This window comes from Pelodiscus sinensis, chromosome 14, assembly GCF_049634645.1.
Source record: "Pelodiscus sinensis isolate JC-2024 chromosome 14, ASM4963464v1, whole genome shotgun sequence".
NCBI lineage: Eukaryota > Metazoa > Chordata > Testudines > Trionychidae > Pelodiscus > Pelodiscus sinensis.
In genome coordinates this window covers 9764455-9772671 of record NC_134724.1, presented here as the reverse complement: position 1 = coordinate 9772671, position 8217 = coordinate 9764455, and the positions used below count along the sequence as shown (strand labels likewise).

Genomic DNA, 8217 nt, shown 5'->3' with positions numbered 1-8217 from the left:
GTGAGGAAAAATGCTCAGCGAAAGGAGTTCCATTGCTTTCATGTGAGGAGAGAAACTTTCCTTCACCAAATGAACAGCAATGAATCTTACATTCAAGAGCTGGAGGTCTGAGGAGAAGAAAAATAATTCTTTTGTCAGGGCCAAGAGAAACAGCAGTGAGGTAATTTGAGAAACATTAGAAGGTGCAGTTCGTTGAGCATCTCTCTCTTTATGCATTTTAATTAAGTCTTTGTGAACTTCAGCTATTGTGGGGCTTTTAGTAAAGCTCTCCTGAGCTCTACTGGCTCATCAAGTTCAAAGTTACATTGTAAGTCGTTTTTATTTAGCGCCTACTGACAGCAAGTGCTATAGGTAGAGAACTATTAAGTACCACTTAAATCCATTCCTGAACATCACATTAGAAATACTGGAATGAAACTGGCTCTGACTTCATTGAAATCCATTATAAACTCCCCTTTGGCCTTTCTAGCATACACCTTGCTACAACATGAAGAATCTTTAGCTCTGAAGTGGGCGAATTCTAATTCTCTCACCCAATGTTCAGCTGCTAGTTCTCAAACCCAAAATCAACTCACTGCACAGTCAGTATTATCATACTATTGATTCTGTACACTCGACCCCACTGACATAGAAGTCAAGGGTGATGCTGGCTAGAAAACAGGAAGTTAGCTTCGAAAAAGGCCACTGGAATCACACATAGTTGTGTCATTCGGCATGCTTTCTGATGGAAAATCTCAGCTGCACTGAAAAGAGGTTGCAAGATGTGTTGTCAGAAAAAGAAACCCAGAGCAGCTAGCTCTTAATGAAGTCAACTGGAGTTTTGCCCTCAGCTTCAATGGGAAGACAAAAATATACAAAAGACTTGGTTTTCTCTGCTGAATCTGTACATGCAATGGCAAGAGGAGATGATGGATATCATCGGCACCCTTCAAGAAACCAGGTAGGGTGCACTAGAACCACTCAGAGATGTGCCCCATGTGCTGATAGTGCAGTGAAAGGTGACGTGCATCACTGGTACTGCGGTGACTACTAGAAGAGGCAGCAATGCTCTGCCACTTTGTATAAAGTGTATTCCTGTAAATGCAAATGAGCACTCCAGGGATCTGTTCCCTTCTTCATGCACAGAGGAGCCAAGTGCTGAAGTATTGTTTTCGTCACAACTTTAATATTGGAGGAGTTTTTGGTTTTGGTGGTTGGTTGGCTGGCTGGTTAGCTGATTGGTTGGTTGGTTGCTTGGTTTGAAGACGCACAGATCCAAGTCATTTGAAGATAGACTTTTCCTCCAGCAAAGTTTAAATGCTCTCTGCCAGTCAGAATAGCAAATCCTAGTGTTATTCTCAGATGCCTTTATTTTTCCTTCTTCCCCAGCAGAAAACCATCCTTCATTGTGATACCAGCTGCATTTTCTCTGCATGAAGACAGCACTCACCCAGTTGGTGAGGAGGGGCATGCTGGAATGTCTGGCCAGCAAAGTCTGCCATAAACTACTGTTTCCTGTTATGACAGTTGTGTGTCTAAACTCATTGATTTATTTGGGTCAGACTGCCTAACCTGCATGGATGAGACTAGAATCAATAGGTTGTAAGTCATTTAACACGAAAAGACCAAAATGTGATTTTTTTTGTTTACTTCTAGTCTTTAAAAATAAAAACATTGAACACATACAGCTTTGTAGACCATAAGCATGCACCTTTTAAAAATAATCTGAGCTGGTCTTACATTTTTACACATGTGCAAAGCCTATGTTTGGGGAAATTACAAATATTGAACTTCGCTCATTGAGACTAAAAGGGGAAGAATATCATGTTTTGTCGCTGATGAGGAGATTCTTTCTGCCCATGAGAGCAATGTTGTGCAGTGGTTACAGAAGAGGACAGAAACTGTGGAGACATCTCCATTCTGTTCCTGGCTCTATCATTCAGTTAGCCCTGTGTGTTACTTTACCATCAGGTTTACCAGTACATAAAACAACACCTAGCAATCTGGTAGGTGTGTTGTGAAGCGTCATCAAGTTCTGCGACTAAAATGTTTTGAACAGAGGAAACACAATATAAAATATTTTAAGGCCTGACTTTCAAAGGTACCAAAACCACCTCTCCCTCTTATGGACTTCAGTTGGAGTTCTTAGATACTAAGTACTACTATTCTATATACATTTTATACTTTTTGAAATCAAGATGATCAATTTCAAAACACTATTGTTAGAAAACAGAAGAGTGTATGTGTGTGTGGGGAGGTAAATTACATCTTTACACCTTTAATAATAATAATAATAATAATAATTAATAATAAATAATTAATACCTGCCTATTATAGTCGACTTCTCATCAGACAATTTCTTTTGTATATATGGACACAAGAGAGAGAGAGAGAGATGATGCTCTTCTCAAACAGTTTTAAAGATCTCAGGCACTTCGCAGCAGGTGGTATGTTACTTTTATGTGAAAAGAGAAGCTATGCAAGAAGTGTATATCCAGTCAAAATCTTCCCAATTCTAGAGTGTGTGTGTGTGAAGTGTAAACAGCTCATGAAATATTTTTTAGTGAAGTATCCTGTGTTGATGCTATTGAAAAAGTAATGCCTGGTATATTTCACAGTGGAGAGCCTGGGGACATAGATCCATGGAAAAGCAATTCATACTAAAGTGCTTTCCAAGTGCAAAAATTCTGTTAGCCTAAAGCTACAGCTCTGCATAATTGTACAGTGTGGAGGGAAAAAGAAAAACCCTCCCCTGCCCTGTGTTTGCAGTGCAGTCATTTATTTTCAGCTCTGGTAATGGGTCATTCTCTCCAGGATGATGACATCTATATTTCAGCAAAGAGGAGTTTTAATCTACCATATTCTCAGCCAATCCTGATGATTTCTCATCACCTAAGCAAACTGTATGTCACTGCTATTCATTTTCAGGATTTTAGCATTGCAAGTGGTGATAAAGAAATGTATGAAGGCCATGGGGAGGGGGGTGAGAAACTATCCAGAGAATGGTTTCCTAATTATAATAGCCCTTTTAATCATTGTGATTGTTTAATATATTACAAACACATAGACTCAAGGATAGAAATTGTGTGTTAACCGTCAGTCTTTTGTTATTACCTAAGTTTATTGGAGATTCAGCAGTATATAAGCCCAATACTTTGCTCACATATAAAGTGGTCATAATTATGTGGGCAGCAAGAGTCCCTCTTGAGAGAGAGGGGTGGATAACAAAACAGCAGGTAAAATGCCTACTCTTTACTTCTTTGTTTCTTCTCAGTCCCCTGTAGCTAAGTCTGCATATGTGGCTGTCTCCGTCTTTGTGACACTTTAAATGGGAAACAAGTAATTTAGTTGAAAATTTTCTGTTATTTTTTTACATGCCTCATATGCTGGGTTAAAATCCATTAGCATATAACAAAAATCTGAGCAGATGCAGTGCAACAGATTCCTTAAGGGAGTCCATATTTTTACATATTTTGTAATAAGGAAACTGTCACTCCCAGATGGTATCTAGCTAATAGTGGTGGTTTGCTTGCTGATAACACACTAAAAAATAAAATTAATTGTATTCTATTTGATGACAATGAAGCTATTATCATATATAATGTACTCTTAAAGGAAGCCTATCCAAAAGATGGCCTGTCTGAATAACCAGGGTTAGTCAGTTTCTATGCCTGTCCCTTTTTTCCCCTCCCACCACCAAGAAAAAAAAAATCTTTTGGAATTCCTTGCAATGGAAACTTCCAGCTGCAAAGTGCAATAGCCTATAGTTAGTGCAGCTAACGAGCAATGATAATTTGTGTCATGAGTTTGGGTTGGCAGGTCTTCAGGACTATGATTATAGTGTTTACCATTAAATATCAATGTATACCAACCGTTTCCAGACAGTTCTATCACAGTTATGTACTATAGTGCAGAGAAACAACTGCAAAATCTCATTTAGCACTGAGTGGTAGCTGTTGGTAAATGTTGACATTTTATTAGTAACCAATGTAAGATATTCCAGCTATTGTATTGATTATGGGTCAGTGCCTCAGTTCCAGGACTGATATTTAGTAGCCAAAGGATATCATGCCAATCTCCTCTCTATCCTACAGAAAAAAATTCGTCATATTTTTTTAAAATATCATGAAACTTGGCTTTGAGTTTTTGACAGCCTGTAATGTTTGTCATGAAAACATGACAAAGATGACCAAGCTGGGTCAGCTGAAATTCCATGCTTTGCATATCAGTGAAAATTTCCAGACAACATTTCTTTTCAATTCAAATTGTTTTGATCATAGTGGATATTAAATGATTAAAGTCACGTGGGCCAAGATGTTCTAAAGTGATTACTGCTATTGATGGGTATCCTGCTTGAGGGAACTGTAATGGGGCCTGATTTTCAGAAAAGCGTGAAAAGAGGGGGAGGGATAGCTCAGTGGTTTGAGCATTAGCCTGTTAAACCCAGGGTTGTGAGTTCAATCCTTGAGGAGGCCATTTAGGGACAAAAATTGTCAGGAATGGTACTTGGTCCTGCTGTGAAGGTAGGGAACTGGACTTGATGACCTTTCAAGGTCCCTTCCAGTTCTAGGAGATAGGCAATCTCCATTAATTTAAAATTTTTAAATTTAAACTGTGCATTTTAAGATATCTCAAGTTGGGCACCCAAAATTTGAGGCAGCATTACAATCAATGTTCCCTCTAATTTTTCCCATCCAAGTGTGGACTCAATTTTGTCATATGCACTGAGGCATGTGTGGATGTGCACCACCAGCAGAAACATATGCTGCTGACTGTGGGCATTCTGCTAATCAACAGGGTGGCATTTAAATCTCTCTTATGTGGCCGCCCAAGTGTTTAGCCTACAGGGAATTCTAGTTGCAATGTGGGGTTAAGTGTTGCTTGTCTTTCTAAAACCACTCTGAATCTGGGCTGAATGACCCAGGCAGCTCCTCAAAAACCTAGGAGGAAGTGTTAACCTGAACTATTCTAAACCATGCCTCTGGGTCTTCACATTTATTTTTCTTAATATGTAGCTTTGAGGAGCATTTTTCATGTGCAGATCAAAAGATAGCAGATAGAACCCACAAGCAGGGGCGGATATAGGGCAGGGTGAACGGGGCGGCCATCCCGGGCCCCGCGCTTCAAAAAGCCCTGCACCACGGTGCATGCGCCATGGCAAAGGGGGGGCCCTATGGAATTACACTGCCTGGGGCCCCACAAAACTGTCAGCTGCTCCTGCCCACAAGTCTTGAACCTGGATCCATGGGGCTTTTAGGAGTTAGGCTAGTCTAACCTGCCACCCATGGACTTTCCTAGAGTTGCTAGACTAGCAACTCAATTCTGATAGAAGACTCCAGTCCTGGGATCTAATTGATGGCACAGTTGGTGATTCTGATTGGTCCCCAGCCTCTATTTAACCCAAGCACATGACCAGGAAGTGTCAGTGCACTGAAGTTGTTTCTATTCAGCATGGCTTACTGTGTGATACCAACACTCTACTGATCTCATAGTAACCTGCTTCTCTGACTGTAAGTATCCTTAGACCTAGTCTCTATTGAGGAACTTGAGAAAAGAGTGGTGAAGTGTTTTCCCTGATCTCTCACAATATGAGGAATAGAATCTAACTTTCTGGGATGCTGGTGTAATGCACTGTCCACAAATCACTGGGTATTATTATGTGGGAGATCCTGCTTCCTCGCCTACTGAGTGGATGGAGAATACTCAGGGGGGTTAACAGGCTTGCCAGGCCCTTGGCCAAGGTGTGTATGTGTGGGGGAAGATCTGTGCTCCTGGAAGGGGCAGGGCTGGGGGTAGTCAGTCCTCACTGATGCTTGGTGTGTGGCTCTCTAGTGATAATTTAAAGGACCAGGGCTCTGGCAGCAGCTGGGAAATTTGGGCCCTTTTTAACAACTGGGCTCTAGGGCAACTGTCCTTTCCTCCTCTACCTCTGTCAACAGGCCTGAGAATATTAGAATGTGGGACTTTGTGTGAAGGTGAAAGGTTAGCAGGTTCTCTTAGGCTATATCTACACTGACCAGTCTTGCATAAGAACATATGCAAATGAGGCATGGTGATGAATATTGCTGTGCCTCATTTGCATACTTAATGTGCTGCCATTTTGCGCAAGAAGGAGCCATCTACACAGCTCCTTCTTGTGCAAAAACCCCCTCTTGTGCAAGAGCTGTTCTGCTGCTTATTTTCATTTTTATGTGCAAAAATGGCAGCTCATTAAGTATGCAAATGAGGTATGTTCTTGCGCAAGACTGGCCAGTATAGACGTAGCCTTAGTGAATATGACTACTCAGGTGAACTTTTTAAAGGTTTCCCTAGCCTTGGTTTGTAGTTTGGCTGTGCAAAGGCAGGTTTGTGTGTGTGTAGTTATTTTAGTCCCCTCTTTATACAGAGCAAAAATGGTGCTATAAAGAGAAAAAGGAGATTCCCCGGGAAGCAGAGCACTACTGAAGCCTCCTTCATTGAATCTGGCTCAGTGTGATGCAAGGGGGGGAGAGTTTGTGAGGTAATATATTTTGAACCTGCCTTTACTGCAATGTGTAACTGTCTCTCCAAATATGCAATTCCACTGAGGTAAGGTTTGGCCACAGCTTCTCAGCAAATGAGAGGATCCTGGCTGGGGTGCAGGACTTATGATTTCACTGTGGCTGCCAGAGTTTGACTGTTTGATGGACCATTGCCCCTGTGACTGTACGTATGCATCACACAGGACAGAAAGGCCAGGAATGCTCTTAGCATACTGTGAGATCCTGTTGGGAAACACCCTGATTTGTATTTCACAGCAGCTGAAGCTGCTGTCTAGTGTTTTCAGTCCAGTGAGTAGCTTGATCTGAGTCAGACCTGCCCAGCCATGACTCCAGGCTAGAGGCTTTGGTTTCTGAAGCTGTTCTCTGGCTTCCCAGCTGCATCTCCAGCTTCTGGTGAACTGCCAGTATGGATGAGATCAGGGAAAAAAACTCCTTCCCCTACCAGCCTCCATGACTCTAGCTCTTTCTTTCCTCCAGGGGGATACCCAGGGTATGTGTACACTTCAGAGTTTTTCCAGAAAAAATGGCTGTTTTTTCCAGAAAAGCAATACTTATGTCCATACTGCTATTGCATTCTTTCGATAGAAAGTCAAAAGAATGGAGGTAAACCTCATTCTATAAGGATGAAGCTTTCAGAAAAAGGCATGTGTGGACACGGAAGAGTGTGGGTTTTTTTCGAAAAGAGGCCTCCAGGAAAAAGCACAGGTACCCTGGTGGCCACTCTGTCCACAGTAATCACAACTTAAATGTGGCATAGCATCCAGTCAGTGTGGATGCTCTCTTTTGAAAAAGCAGTTTGCTTTTTTGTTGTGCTTTGGCTGTGGGGATGCTCTCTTTTGAAATAAGTTTTTCCAGAAGATCTCTACTAGAAAACTTCTTCCGAAAGAAGCTTGCAGTTTAGACGTAGCCCCAAAGGGATCTAGGGAAAGAACCCAAGACAAGGCTCCTAAGTAATCTGCAGGATTAGGAGAGAGGGATGAGTAAGAGGGGCTGCTCTTGCAGCTGTTGAGCAAAGAAGCCAGCTTGTCCAGCCCAAAATGTGTATGTGAGGCTGCAAGAGGTGTGGCAGAACAACTGAGATGAGACTGGGCTGAGAGGTGGAGTGAAATGGAAGTGGGGGGGGGGACACTAAGAGTTCTGGGGGGGGGAAAGGAACTGTGGAGTATGAAGCAAGACTCACAGACTCTAGGCTACATGGCCCAGCCATCCTGGGATTGGAGATGGAGAGAAATGAAAGGGACTTGAAAGAGACTCAAAAGTGACTTTATGTTCCCTCTTCTGCGCTAGACTCGGTGCTCTTTCTTTGCCTTTGATTGAGGCCACCCAAACACACATCCCATAATGCCAGTTGGAGTTATTGGCATGGACTGCTGTGAAAATAGATCTCTGAAACTACGTGAAAGAACTAGCTATAAAATCCAGCCGTTTCCAATGAAATCTGAAATACACTGATCAAGGCTTAAATGACACACTAAGTCTAAGTATGTGTGATACTAAGTAACTTTTATGCCTCAATTAAAATGTTAACAATCAGTGTTTTATTTTATTTTAGAAATGGGACAAGACTGGAACTTCGAACTGTTACCATTTTTCAATTTCAGGGGGGATCTTATTTGAATCCCTAAATCTGAGCTGTGCACTCAGTGGCAGTTCAGAGTCAGAAAGAAAAGTTTTGTTTCTTCATCTCACTATGGCTAAAATCTCAGAGGAATGATCA

At 41.7% G+C, this 8217-nt stretch overlaps 1 long non-coding RNA gene across 2 annotated transcripts in view; it reads left to right on the top strand.

Annotated features, from left to right (window-relative positions):
- The first annotated feature begins 5401 nt into the window (after positions 1-5401).
- Positions 5402-8217, top strand: part of LOC142818295 (uncharacterized) — a 261674-nt gene continuing 258858 nt past the window's right edge. For both annotated transcript variants that reach the window (XR_012895706.1, XR_012895707.1), the window contains exon 1: positions 5402-5489. This is a non-coding gene — a long non-coding RNA (uncharacterized LOC142818295). The remainder of the gene's footprint in view (positions 5490-8217) is intronic.